The 13703-nt window shown below is 37.0% G+C and overlaps 1 protein-coding gene across 2 annotated transcripts in view; it reads left to right on the forward strand.

Annotated features, from left to right (window-relative positions):
* Positions 1-8122: 8122 nt before the first annotated feature.
* MSR1 (macrophage scavenger receptor 1) overlaps positions 8123-13703 on the forward strand; it is a 79246-nt gene continuing 73665 nt past the window's right edge. Inside the window, exon 1 of one of the 2 annotated variants that reach the window (XM_010858376.1) lies at positions 8123-8248. The gene's annotated coding sequence lies outside the window, so the exon portion shown is untranslated. The remainder of the gene's footprint in view (positions 8249-13703) is intronic. The other variant, XM_010858377.1, reaches the window with a different exon arrangement.

Below are 13703 nucleotides of genomic sequence, written 5' to 3' on the forward strand. Positions count from 1 at the left end.
CATTCTAAAATGGTTTCTTTCCCCTCCCTCTGCCACAGGCACCAGGTGGTTTTTCTTGGCTCTTCCCTATGAGAACCTGGTGGGGTTCCTGAGCATAAAGCCCCCAAAGACTGCAGCCCCAGGAGTTTCACTCTCACATTGGCCCTCCCTCAGCTCTCCAGCCATTCGTTCAAATTACCATTTACAGGTTCTTGCCAGTTTCTGATTCTAGCGGCTTCTGCTCCAGGGAAGCTAAACCCAGCTGTGAGTTCTTTCGGTTCCCTCTCTAAAGTTTGTCCTGAGACCTCAAGGCTCTGCTGTCTGCAGGAAATGTCATTGATTTTCAGTTTATTCAGGTTATTTTTTTCTTATTGTAGGGACATCTGAGCTCTTTAGATATCTGCCCTTTCTTTTAAAAACTGTATGGTTTTTAAAACAGTATGGTAGAAGTGCATTGTGTCTCCAAGGGAAATAAGTATTTTAGTCCCTTTATCTCACTGAGTGTTGATATTTTATTATAATTATATGTTAAAACATAGAAACATAATTTTAGACCTAAATTCCATAGGTCTATAGGTCTATGGTTCTTAACCAATTTTTGGTTACAAATATATTTTATAGATATAATGCATTTGTAAATTACGTTAAACCCTACAAAAATACTAAAACTTTAATCAGCTGTATCACTTTAGGATCATGTGATTGAACCAGAACAGTTTTGATAGGCTTCACAGAAGGAAGATAGAGTTGGTTCTGATGCTGTACTTGTCTGTTTATGTATTTTAACTTCAATAATACTTCTGCAGAAAAGTTCTGTTCAGTATAGGGTTATATAAAATGATAGTTACCATAAAAATTCTTCCTTTTTCCTATTGATGATCATCAAACAAAAACTCTATTAGCATGTAATTTTTCAATATTGATTTTGATGAGGTTCTTTTGATAATTATTTAAGACATTATATTCACATGGAGAGATGTGTCCAATGTAATGTTATTAAAACTTTTAATTATTAAAAGAATAAGTAGATAGTAAACATTACTATCTAATTATTATTTTGAGTCAAGAATAGGAAAAATGTTATCTTTGTGCAAATTTATCACATAAATATATGGTATCGTGTACCTTATAACTAATGACCTGTTACAGTATTAGACATTCAAATGTATCACTTTATGAACATAAAGTATGTCTTCCTTTGAATTCAGCTTGCATTCCTCTAACACAAAGAACTCTATGGGACTCAAGTAAGTTTTTTCAACCCATTTATTTAATTTTGAAACTTTATTTGAACATTAGGCATAATGTTATAATAGTCTTTGTGCTAGACATATATTCCATAAGCAACAAAAATGAAGTCAAAGAATCGCATGGCAGTAACTGATGAGAAGGCAGCTATTCTGATGATCTGGACTTTGTCCGTGTTTGTAGTTTGTTTTCAAAATAACATTTGTCATGAAGGTGACTGATAATGCATACACTGATCTCAGACTGAGACAAATGTATATTTTTGCTGAGTTTTGAAATCAGGTTAATTGGGTGTGACTACCAGCTCTGATGACTTATATCTCTATGATCTTGACAAGTTTACTCAATGTCTAAGCTTCAGTGTCTTAACCAGGAAAATGACCTGACAAGGTTGCTGTGAATTCAAATGACTCAGTGGATGTAAAGATCCATTCCCTCCCCTCTTTTCTTTCAGTGAACCATTAGTTTGACCTGAACATTTTCTCCATGTTCCCTGATAAGGTATCTTACATATACTGCTAAGTCACTTCAGTCGTGTCTGACACTGTGACCCCACAGACGGCAGCCCACCAGGCTCCCCCATCCTGGGGATTCTCCAGGCAAGAACACTGGAGAGGGTTGCCATTTCCTTCTCCAATGCATGAAAGTGAAAAGTGAAAGTAAAATCGCTCAGTCGTATCCGATTCTTAGTGACCCCATGGATGCCATCTTACATATATTAAGCCCTAATAGATAATATCATGGAATATAATATATTATGTGATACCCTGTACACATTTGCAGAGATTTTTTTGTTTTAAATGAATGACTAGATTGACTGAAGAATGTGGAAATATCAAATAGAAAAGTGGTTACTATTGCTAAAGTAGAGATGTATACCAAACAATATTAATAGAGACATCCTAGAAATATAGCCCACTTTAAAATAAATGAATCTTATTAGGAAGAATTTTAGAAAGTTGGTGTCTTAGATTGTTTTTTACTGAGTCTGACTTCTCTGATCACATAGTACTGACAGGGGTATCCAAATTTAGCAATAGACTAAGGAATTCTTAAACTCTAGACTTTTTTTAAAGACCTCAAAAGGACCATAGTCTATAATAAGATGTATATAGCAGCAGTCCCTTCGTGGGTCACAGCCTTGTGGCTAAGGGGCTTACTCAGTGAATCTATGAGCCATGTCACACAGGGCTAGACACTCAAGGCAAGTCTGGCTTTGTCTCTTATGGGGCCACTTCTCCTTTCTCCTTGGTCCTGATGTGGACAGGGTTTGTTTGTTTCAAGTAGGGATAGGCTGACAAGATTGCCCTTCACCCCTCAGAGACACTCTGTCCCGACCCCTTGCGTAGGAGTCTCATCTCACACTCTGGCACTCATCTCACAAGCTAGCAAAATAATGCTCAAAATTCTCCAAGTTAGGCTTTAGCAGTACGTGAACTGAGAACTTCCAGGTTTCAAGCTGGATTTAGGAAAGACAGAGGAACCAGATATCAAATTGCCAACATCCACTGGATCATAGAAAAAGCATGAAAATTCCAGAGGAACATCGGCATTATTGACTGTGCTAAAACCTTTGACTGTGTGGCTCACAACAGGGTGGAAAATTCTAGAAGAATTCTGTGTGGAAAATTCTTGAAGAGATGGAAATAGCAGACCATCTTACCTACCTCCTGAGAAATCTGTATGCAGGTCAAGAAGCAACAGTCAGAACCAGACATGGAACAATGGACTAGTTCAAAATTGGGAAAGAAGTACATCAAGGCTGTACATTGTCACCTTGTTTATTTAACTTAAATGTAGAATACATCATGCGAAATGCTGGATTGGATGAAACACAAGCTGGAATCAAGAAAAATTATCAATACCTCAGATATGCAGATGACACTACCCTTTTGGCAGAAAGTGAAGAGGAACTAATGAGCCTCTTGATGAAAATGAAAGAGGAGAGTGAAAAATTTGGCTTAAACCTCAACATTCAAAAAACAAAGTTCATGGCATCTGGTCCTATCACTTCATGGCAAATAGATGGAGAAATAAAGGGAACAGTGACAGAATTTATTTTCTTGGGCTCCAAAATCACTGTGGATGGTGACTTCAGCCATGAAATTAAAAGATGTTTGCTCCTTGAAGAAAAGCTATGACCAACCTAGACAGCATATTAAAAAGCAGAGACATTACTTTGCCAACAAAGGTCCATCTAGTCAAAGCTATGGTTTTTCCAGTAGTCATGTATGGATGTGAGAGTTGGACCATAAAGAAACCTGAACACCAAAGAATTGATGGTTTTAGACTGTGGTGTTGGAGAAGACTCTTGAGAGTCCCTTTGATTGCAAGGAGATCAAATCAGTTGATCCTAAAGGAAGTCAGTCCTGAATATTCATTGGAAGGACTGATGCTGAAGCTAAAGCTCCAATACTTTGGCCACCTGATGTGAAGAATGGACTCATTGGAAAAGACCCAGATGCTGGGAAAGATTGAGGGCAGGAGGAGAACAGGATGAGAAGAGATGAGATAGTTGGATGGCATCACTGACTTGATGGACATGAGTTTGAGTAAGCTCCTGGAGTTGGTGATGGACAAGGAAGCCTGGCGTCATGCAGTCAATGGGGTCTCAAAGAGTTGGACATGACTAAGTGACTGAACTGACACAGGGCTGCTTAAGATGATGGGTCCTGGTGAAGAGTCCTAACAAAACATGGTCCACAGAAGGAGGACATGGCAACCCACTCCAGTATTCCTTAGAGAACCCAATGGATGAACAGTGTGAAAAGACACAAAGATATGACTACAGAAGATGAAGCACCCCGGTTAGAAGGTGTCCAATATGCTGCTGGGTAAGAGTGGAGGGCAATTATTGATAGCTTCAGATAGAATGAAGCAGCTTGGCCAAAGGAGAAATGACACTCAATTGTGAATGTTTCTAGTGGTTAAAGTAAAATCCCATGCTGTCAAGAACAGTATTGTATAAGAACCTGGAGTGTTAGGTCCTTGAATCAAGGTAAATTTGATGTGGTCAAGCAGGAGATGTCAATATTGAGCATTGGCATCGTAGGAATCAGTGAACTAAAATGGATGGAATGGATTAATTTAACTCAGATGACCATTATATCTACTACTGTGGACAAGAATTCCTTAGAAGAACTGGAGTAGTCCTCATAGTCTACAAGAGAGTCCAAAATGCAGTACTTGGGTGCAATCTCAAAAATGACAAAATGATCTTGGTTCATTTCCAAGGCAAACCATTCAACATACAGTAATCCAAGTCAATGCCCCAACCACTAATACCAAAGAAACTGAAGTTGACTGGTTCTTTGAAGATCTACAAGACCTTCTAGAACTAACACCAAGAAAAAATGTTCTTTTTCTCATAGAGATTAGAATGCAAAAGCAGGAAGTCAAGAGATACCTAGAATAACAGGCAAATTTGGCCTTTGAATACAAAATGAAACAGGGCAAAGGCTAACAGAGTTCTGTCAAGAGAACACACTGGTCATAGCAAACAGCCTTTTCCAGTGACACAAGAAATGACTCCATATATGGGCATCACCAAATGGTCAATACCAAAATTAGATTTATTATGTTCTTTGCAGCCAATTATGGATAAGCTCTATACAGTAAGCAGAAACAAGACCTGAAACTAACTGTGGCTCAGATAATCAGCTCCTTATTGCAAAATTCAGACTTGAAGAAAGTGGGGAAAACCACTAGGCTATTCAGGTATGACCTAAATCAAATCCCCTATGATTATACAGTGAAGGTGATGAATAGCTTTAAGAATTAGACCTGGTAGACAGAGTGCCTGAACAGAAGTTTGTAATATTGTGTAGGAGGCAGTGACCAAAACCATCCCAGGGAAAAGAAACGCAAGAAGACAAAGCTGTTGTCTGAGAAAGCTTTATAAATAGCTGAGGAAAGAGAAGTGAAAAGCAAGAGAGAAAGAGAAAAATAAACCCAACTGAATGCCGAGTTCCAGAAAAATAGCAAGGAGAGATAAGTAGGCCTTCTTAAATGAACAATGCAAAGAAATAGAGGAAAACAATAGAATGAGAAAGACTTGAGAGCTCTTTAAAAAAAATTGGAGATACCAAGGGCATATTTCATGCAAAGAAGGACATGATGAAGGAGAGAAACAGTAAGGACCTAACAGAAAAAGAAGAGATTAAGAATAGGTAGCAAGAATACACAGAAGAAATAAGCAAAAAGTCTTAATGACCTGGATAACCACAATGGTGTTGTCACTAACCAGAGCCAGACATCCTGGAGTGTAAAGTCAAGTGGACCTTAGGAAGCATTACTATGAACAAAGCTGGTGAGAGTGATAGAATTCCAGCTGAGCTATTTCAAATCCTCAAAGATGATGCTGTTAGAGTACTGCTCTCAATATGCCAGCAACTTTGGAAACTCAGCAGTGGCCACAGGACTGGAAAAGATCAGTTCTCATTCTAATCCCAAAGAAGGGCAATGTCAAAGAATGTACAAACTACACTGCAATTGTGCTCATTTCACATGCTAGCAAAGTTATGGTCAGAATCCTTCAAGCTAGGCTTCAGCAGTTTGTGAACTGAGAACTTCCAGACGTACAAGCTGCATTTAGTAAAAGACAAAGAACCAGAGATCAAATTGCCAGCATCTGAAATTTATAGAGAGATTATAGAGAAAGCAAGAGAATTCTAGAAAAACATCTACTTCTGCTTCATTTACTGCACTAAACCTTTGGCTGTGTGGATCAGAACAAACTGTGATCTTAAAATTCTTAGAGATGGAAATACCAGACTACCTTACCTGTCTCCTAAGAAACCTGTATGCAGGGCAAGAAAGCAACAGTTAGAACTGGATATGGAACAACAGACTTGTTCAAAATTGGGAAAGGAGTATGTCAAGGCTGCATGTTGTCACCATGCATATTTAACATATTCTGTTTACATCATGTGAAATGCCAAGCTAGATGAATCACATGCTGGAATCAAGATTTCTGGGAGAAATATCAACAACTTCAGATACGCAGATAATACCACCCTTATGGCAGAAAGTGAAGAAGAACTAAAGAGCCTCTTGATGAGGACGAAAGGAGAGAGTGAAAAGGCTGACTTGAAACTCAGCATTCAAAAAACTAAGATCACGACATCCGGTCCTACTACTTCATGGAAGATAGAAAAGGAAAAGGTGGAAACATGACAGCTTTTATTTTCTTGGGCTCCAAAATCACTGTGGACAGTGACTGAAACCGTGAAATTAAAAGATGCTTGCTCCTTGGAAGGAAAGCTATGGCAAACTGAAACAACATACTAAAAACCAGAGACATCAGTTTGCCAGCAAAGGTTTGTATAGTGAAAGCTATGGTTTTTCCAGTAGTCCTGTACAAACATGAGAGTTGGACCATAAAGAAAGCTGAGCACCAAAGAATTGATGCTTTCAAACTGTGGTGCTGGAGCAGACTCTTGAGAGTCATTGGACAGCAAGGAGATCCAACCAGTCCTTCCTAAAGGAAATCAACCCTGAATATTCATTCTTCCTGATTGGAATATTCAGTTCTTCCTGATTGGAAGAAGTAATGCTGAAGCTGAAACTCCAATACTTTGACTGAAACTCCAATATTTTCCAATGAGTTTGGAAAATACCCTGATGCTGGGAAAGATTGAAGACAAAAGGAGAAGGGGGTGGCAGAGGATGAGATGGTTAGATAGCATCACTGACTTAATGGGCATGAAGTTGAGCAAACTCCAGGAGATAGTAGAGGAAAGAACAGCCTGGTTTGCTTCAGTCCATGGGATTGCAAAGAGTTGGACATGACTTAACGACTGGACAACAAAAACATGTAGAAGCAGATAAAAAGAAAATACAGTGAGTTCTGATGTTAGTATCCAGGTCTTCTCCTAGAATCTGGTGACCAAGTGTGGTCACAGAGTAGCCTTCATGTTGGTCTAGCCTGGGTTGACGTCTGCGATCCTATTCTTGGCTCAAGCTGCCTGGCCAGCATTTGTGCTTCCAGCTTCATTGCCTGTTACTATTGCTGTTACACTGCTACTTTCTTTTCTGCTTTCTTTTTTCAAGCACTGTGCACTATTCCTGGGTTCTCTCTACTAGGGGTTAGTGTTCTGTGGTGCCAGTGGGCATGGCAAGGACATTTGGACCATCTCTTGATAGAAAGTAGGATCCCTCCCTCTTTGAGCACCATGAAGTGCCCATGAAATATAAACTAAACACTTTTCCCCAAAAGATTCAAATCTAAAAATTAGCTCATTAGTATATTTTTTTACATGTCTTATTGGAACTGAAATGTGATTAAATAAATGAGATTAAAAAATATGTAAAACTCTGACAGGTATGGAAGATGAAAGTCATTCCTTTGTTCTGATCCCATGCCCGAGACCCCTTTCTTCTATTATACTTCTCAGGAAATAAATAACTTTTTAGATGCTCAAAGGGATCTACAGAAATTGCTAACATCACTATAGACAGAGCTGAAGTGAGCAGTAAGGGATTGCTGCTTTTACTTGGTGGGTATCCTTTCCTACTCTGCTTTGTGTTTGAAGCTAGAGATAAGGGATCTAGGGAAAAGGATTGAGAAAAACAAATCACTTAGACATAGAGTCTTCCCTCAAGGTTATACAGTATGAAAGATCATGAGTATTAGTGGAAGATACTGAGATTAATGGAAGATTAATAGGAATGAGAATATTATAGAAAGCAGACCTATCTTACAAAAAGGAAAAGATTAATCTTCCATATGTTATGCATGCTGTTACAATAACCCCAATTGTTTTTCATTTGACTTCTCTTTTTCTTCTGTAATGTCCTAGATGGAAAGAGGAATGAGTTATCTGACAAATTTAGATTCTGCAAACTTGTGCACTGAGAAGAGTACTATTGAAATACGCTGTTAAGAAAGATTTTCAACATACAAATGTGTCATTTCCTTTCTTCGTGTGCTGTGCTGAAATATTATGTGATAAAGGTTTTAGGTTTCAATTGTTACAAGAGGGAAGTAGATAAATCGGTGCTGCCGTCTTTAGGACATATGGTAAAAGTTTTACTTGTGTTTTCTCCCAAATTGCTTCTGTTGAATATATGGGTCTACTCTGTATTTTTGTGTGTCTACATGTGTGTGTGTGTGTGGTATGAGAGAGCTGTTCACATATGTGATCAGTAATTTTTGGTACAGTTTTTTATCCTATCACTAATAACTTGTTTTGATTGTTTCAATGATAAATAGAGATTTCTGCTAGGTTTTCTGTGGGTGAAAAAATGTATATATGTGCACAAATATATATGAAATATATATATATATAAAATATATATTTTGTAAGTTGAACTAGCAAGAAATTTTGGGCATATAAATGTGCATGTTTTGTTGCAAATTATTGGCTTTACTCAGTGTGATTAAATATATTTTAGTCTAATCTTAGTTTTTACATAATACTTTTGACTTCAATCTAATACTTTTATTACCTCTGTTGCTCATATAACAAATATTGGTTGGGCATCTACTGTGTGAACTTTCTAGATGTAAGGAAGGGATATAAAAAATAAAAGTCTCTGTCTTCAGGAAAATCAAGATCTAAGGCAAATTGGCATAATATAATTTGAGCACCATAAAAGTGGTGTGCAAGTGCTATATGTAACTACTATGAGAATACAGGAGAGGCCAAAAGTACTTCAAGAGGAGAAAGAAGAATCTTCGTGGAGCTGTTAGAATTTACATTCATCTCGAAGAATGGTTAAGAGTTACACAGCATAAAATGCAATTAGCATTCTCATTAGCCATGTGAAAATAGTGATAGAAAAGTCATAAAACTGAGATTATAAATGTTTTATACGGGAATTAGGAGCTGTTTTTCTGGTCGTACACTGCCTACCTTCAGGTCCCAACTTCCCCGTTCACTAGTTGTCTAACATTAACTGGATACTTAAATGTTTTAGGCCTTGGTTTCCCAGCTTGTAAAATTGAGAACATACCTCATGGTGCTGTTGTGAGGATGAAATAAGAAAATTTCATATAAAAAAAAAAAAGATGGTTTAAAATAATGGTGATTCATTTATCTGTGGTTGTCTATGTAGCAGACAATTTATAAAAATTATTTTTAATCCTCATAATAATTTTTAAATTCTTATTATAACCATATATGTCTGTGTGTATATAGATATATATCTGAGATATCATTTAGCTCTCACTAAAATCTAAGTGATTCTAAAATAAACATTGTTACTGAACAGTGGTGAATTTGGTTTAAAACATAAGTGACTCTCTGTAAATGTGTACAATCTTTTTAAAGAGAAGTCAGACAGTGGATACTAAGAAGTTTGAGATAGTATTCCTGTTATCTGATAGTTCATCATATAATGAATTAGCCTAAAGAAACATTTAGGCTAAAAAGAAGAAACCTAAGTTATGCAAATATTTCCAGCAGCAGCATCTGTATCAGTAAAACATTGCCCTTCAAAGAACAGGGAACATATCTTATTTTGAAGAATTATAAGAAAATGGCTGCATAAATAAGGTACATATAGTCAATGAATTATTATGTGGCCCATGATTTTAAACTTGAAAAAATAGTTTCAAGTATAGAGATACTGATATGAATTTAAGGGAAATACATAAAACCAGATGATAATGTACATTATAGTATCAATTTATAATGTGGATACACTCAATTTTTTTCTTTATTGGGGTGATGAAATGATAGAAATTTTGTCCCAACTTGTCTTCAATAGTGTTACATTTTTATAATAAAAACAGGAATAAAGAAAAGTGTGTTTCCGAACAGAATAATACTGAATTTCTTTCATTAAGGTTTTCCTGTTGTAGCTTCTATAAACTTTTCACCCTCTTCATGAAGAGCTGATACTGCAGAGAGCTGTTTCACTTCTCATGAGAACGTGATTTTAATAGATTACATACACTCAGAAGATTTCGCAGTTCTTTGTCAGTGCATTGACATTTGATAGGAAGCTGTAACATTATGTGAGGTTACTTTTTCTTTTAACTTTGGAAAAAGCAGTTTAAGGCTCATTTGTGTGAATTGTCCGCTGGCTTCTAACAAAGCCTCAGTGTATGTTTTCCAACATTCCTAAACAAACAGCACTGATAGAGTAAGGAACTGAAGGAAACCAGTAAGTCTAACAAATCCCTCGGAGGCAAAAGTGGGAACCTCGGGGGTGAGATTTTTTGTTTCAGTTTCCTGTTGACACAGGATTCAAAGAAAAACCTTTCATTTTCCAATAGATAGCAGTACAGGTTTTTACATTTCTGCATTTCACTAATGCAAACTTTCCTTGAAGCATTACTCCAGGTATAAAATCCAGTCATCTTGCAAACTATTTTGTCTTTCATTTATTTGTGGAATTTCTCCTAATGTTCTTATATACATGATGAACACCTACTAAGTGACAGGAACTCTATTCATTGAACCAAAGAGATAAAAAACCCTGAATCATGACTCTAACTTGTGTAAGAAGAGACAAATAATAGACAAGATAAATAAGGGAAATGCATTTCATGTTGGATGGTGATAAGTTGGGGCTGGGGGGCAGATCAAGGCAAGAAGGAGAAGAGGAAGTGAAAGAGGTAGGTTGCCATTTCAGATCTGATGCTGGAGAAAAGTCTGTCTGAGTGAGTGAGATGGGAAGGTATTTATAGTATTTGAGCAGAGTGATACAGCCTGACTTACTTAAAAAAATTATTTTTTTAATTAGAGGCTAAATACTTTACAATATTGTAGTGGTTTTTGCCATACATTCATATGAATCAGGCATGGGTGTACATGTGTTCCCCATCCTGAACTCCCCTCCCACCTCCCTCCCCATCCCATCCCTCAGGGTCACCCCAGTGCACCAGCTCTAAGCACCCTGCCTCATGCATTGAACCTGGACTGTCGATCTATTTCACATATGGTAATATACATGTTTCAATGCTATTCTCTCAAATCATCCCACCCTCACCTTCTACCACAGAGTCTGAAAGTCTATTCTTTACATCTGGTTCTCTTTTGCTATCTTGTATATAGGGTCATGATTACCATCTTTCTAAATTCCATATATATGCATTAATATACTGTATTGGTGTTTTTCTTTCTGACTTACTTCACTCTGTATAATAGGCTCCAGTTTCATCCACTTCATTAGAACTGATTCAAATGCATTCTTTTTAATGGCTGAGTAATATTCCATTGTGTATATGTACCACAGCTTTCTTATCCATTCGTCTGCCAATGGACATCTAGGTTGCTTCCATGTCCTAGTTATTGTAAACAGTGCTGGAATGAACATTGGGGTTCACATGTCTCTTTAAATTCTGGTATCCTCAGTGTGTATGCCCAGCAGTGGGATTGCTGGGTCATATGGCAGTTCTATTTCCAGTTTTTTAAGGAATCTCCACACTGTTCTCCATAGTGGCTGAACTAGTTTCCATTCCCACCAACAGTGTAAGAGGGTTCCCTTTTCTCTATACCCTCTCCAGCATTTATTGTTTGTAGACTGTTTGATAGCAGCCATTCTGACTGGCATGAGATGATACCTCATTGTGGTTTTCATGTGCATTTTTCTGATAATGAGAGATGTTGAGTGTCTTTTCATGTGTTTGTTAGCATCTGTATGTCTTCTTTGGAGAAATGTCTGTTTAGTTCTTTGGCCCATTTTTTGATTAGTTTGTTTATTTTTCTGGAATTGAGCTGCATGAGCTGCTTGTATATTTTTGAGATTAATTCTTTGTCAGTTGCTTTGTTTGCTATTATTTTCTCCCATGCTGAAGGCTGTATTTTCACTTTGCTTGTAGTTTCCTTCACTGTGCAAAAACTTTTAAGTTTAATTAGGTCCCATTTGTTTATTTTTGCTTTTATTTCCATTACTCTGGGAGGTGGGTCATAGAGGATCCTGCTGTGATTTATGTCAGAGAGTGTTTTACTTATGTTTTCCCCTAGGAGTTTTATAGTTTCTGGTCTTACGTTTAGATCTTTAATCCATTTTGAGTTTATTTTTGTGTATGGTGTTAGAAAGTGTTCTAGTTTCATTCTTTTACAAGTGGTTGACCAGTTTTCCCAGTACCACTTGTTAAAGAAATTGTCTTTTCTCCATTGTATATTCTTGCCTCCTTTATCAGAGATAAGGTGTCCATGGGTGCATGGATTTATCTCTGGGCTTTCTATTTTGTTCCATTGATCTATATTTCTGTCTTTGTGCCAGGACCATACTGTCTTGATGACTGTACCTTTGTAGTATAGTCTGAAGTCAGGTTGATTCCTCCAGTTCCATTCTTCATTCTCAAGATTACTTTGGCTATTTGAGGTTTTTTTTTTTTTTTATTGTATTTCTGTACAAATTGTAAAATTATTTGTTCTAGTTCTCTGAAAAATACTGTTGGTAGCTTGATAGGGATTGCATTGAATCTATAGATTGCTTTGGGTAGTATACTCATTTTCACTATATTGATTCTTCTGATCCATGAACATGGTATATTTCTCCATCTATATTTGTGTCATCTTTGATTTCTTTCATCAGTGTTTTATAGTTTTCTATGGTTTTCTTTTGTTTCTTTAGGTAGATTTATTCCTAAGTATTTTATTCTTTTCATTGCAATGGTGGATGGAATCATTTCCTTAATTTATCTTTCTGTTTTCTCATTGTTAGTGTATAGGATTGCAAGGGATTTCTGTGTGTTAATTTTATATCCTGCAACTTTACTATATTCATTGATTAGCTCTAGTAATTTTCTGGTGGAGTCTTTAGGGTTTTCTATGTAGAGGATCATGTCATCTGCAGACAATGAGAGTTTTACTTCTTCTTTTACAATCTGGATTCCTTTTATTTCTTTTTCTCCTCCAAAACTATGTTGAATAGTAATGGTAAGAGTGGACACCCTTGTCTTGTTCCTGACTTTAGGGGGAATGCTTTCAATTTTCCACCATTAAGGATGTTTGCTGTGAGTTTATCATATATGGCTTTTATTATGTTGAGGTATGTTCCTTCCATGCCTGCTTTCTGGAGGGTTTTTTTTTTTATCATAAATGGATGTTGAATTTTGTCAAAGGCTTTCTCTGCCTCTATTGAGATAATCATATGGTTTTTATTTTTCAATTTGTTAATGTGGTGTATCACATTGATTGATTTGCAAATATTGAAGAGTCCTTGCATCCCTGGGATAAAAGCCACTTGGTCATGATGTCAATCTGACTTACTTTTGAAGAGGACCATTCTAGAAGCTGTGTGGAAAGTAGAATGGAAAGATTAACATGAAGCTGAGAGACCTATGAAAAAGTGAAAGTGAAAGTCACTCAGTCGTGTCTGACTCTTTGCGACCCCATGGACTATACAGTCCATGGAATTCTCCAAGCCAGGATACTGGAATGGGTAGCCTTTCCCTTCTCCAGGGAATCTTCCCACCCAGGCATCAAACCCAGGTTTCCCACATTATAGGCAGATTCTTTACCAGTTGAGCCACCAGGGAAGCCCAAGAATACTGGATCTTCCCAACCTAGGAATTG

This window comes from Bison bison, unplaced genomic scaffold (genome assembly GCF_000754665.1).
Source record: "Bison bison bison isolate TAMUID 2011002044 unplaced genomic scaffold, Bison_UMD1.0 scf7180017864386, whole genome shotgun sequence".
Lineage (NCBI taxonomy): Eukaryota > Metazoa > Chordata > Mammalia > Artiodactyla > Bovidae > Bison > Bison bison.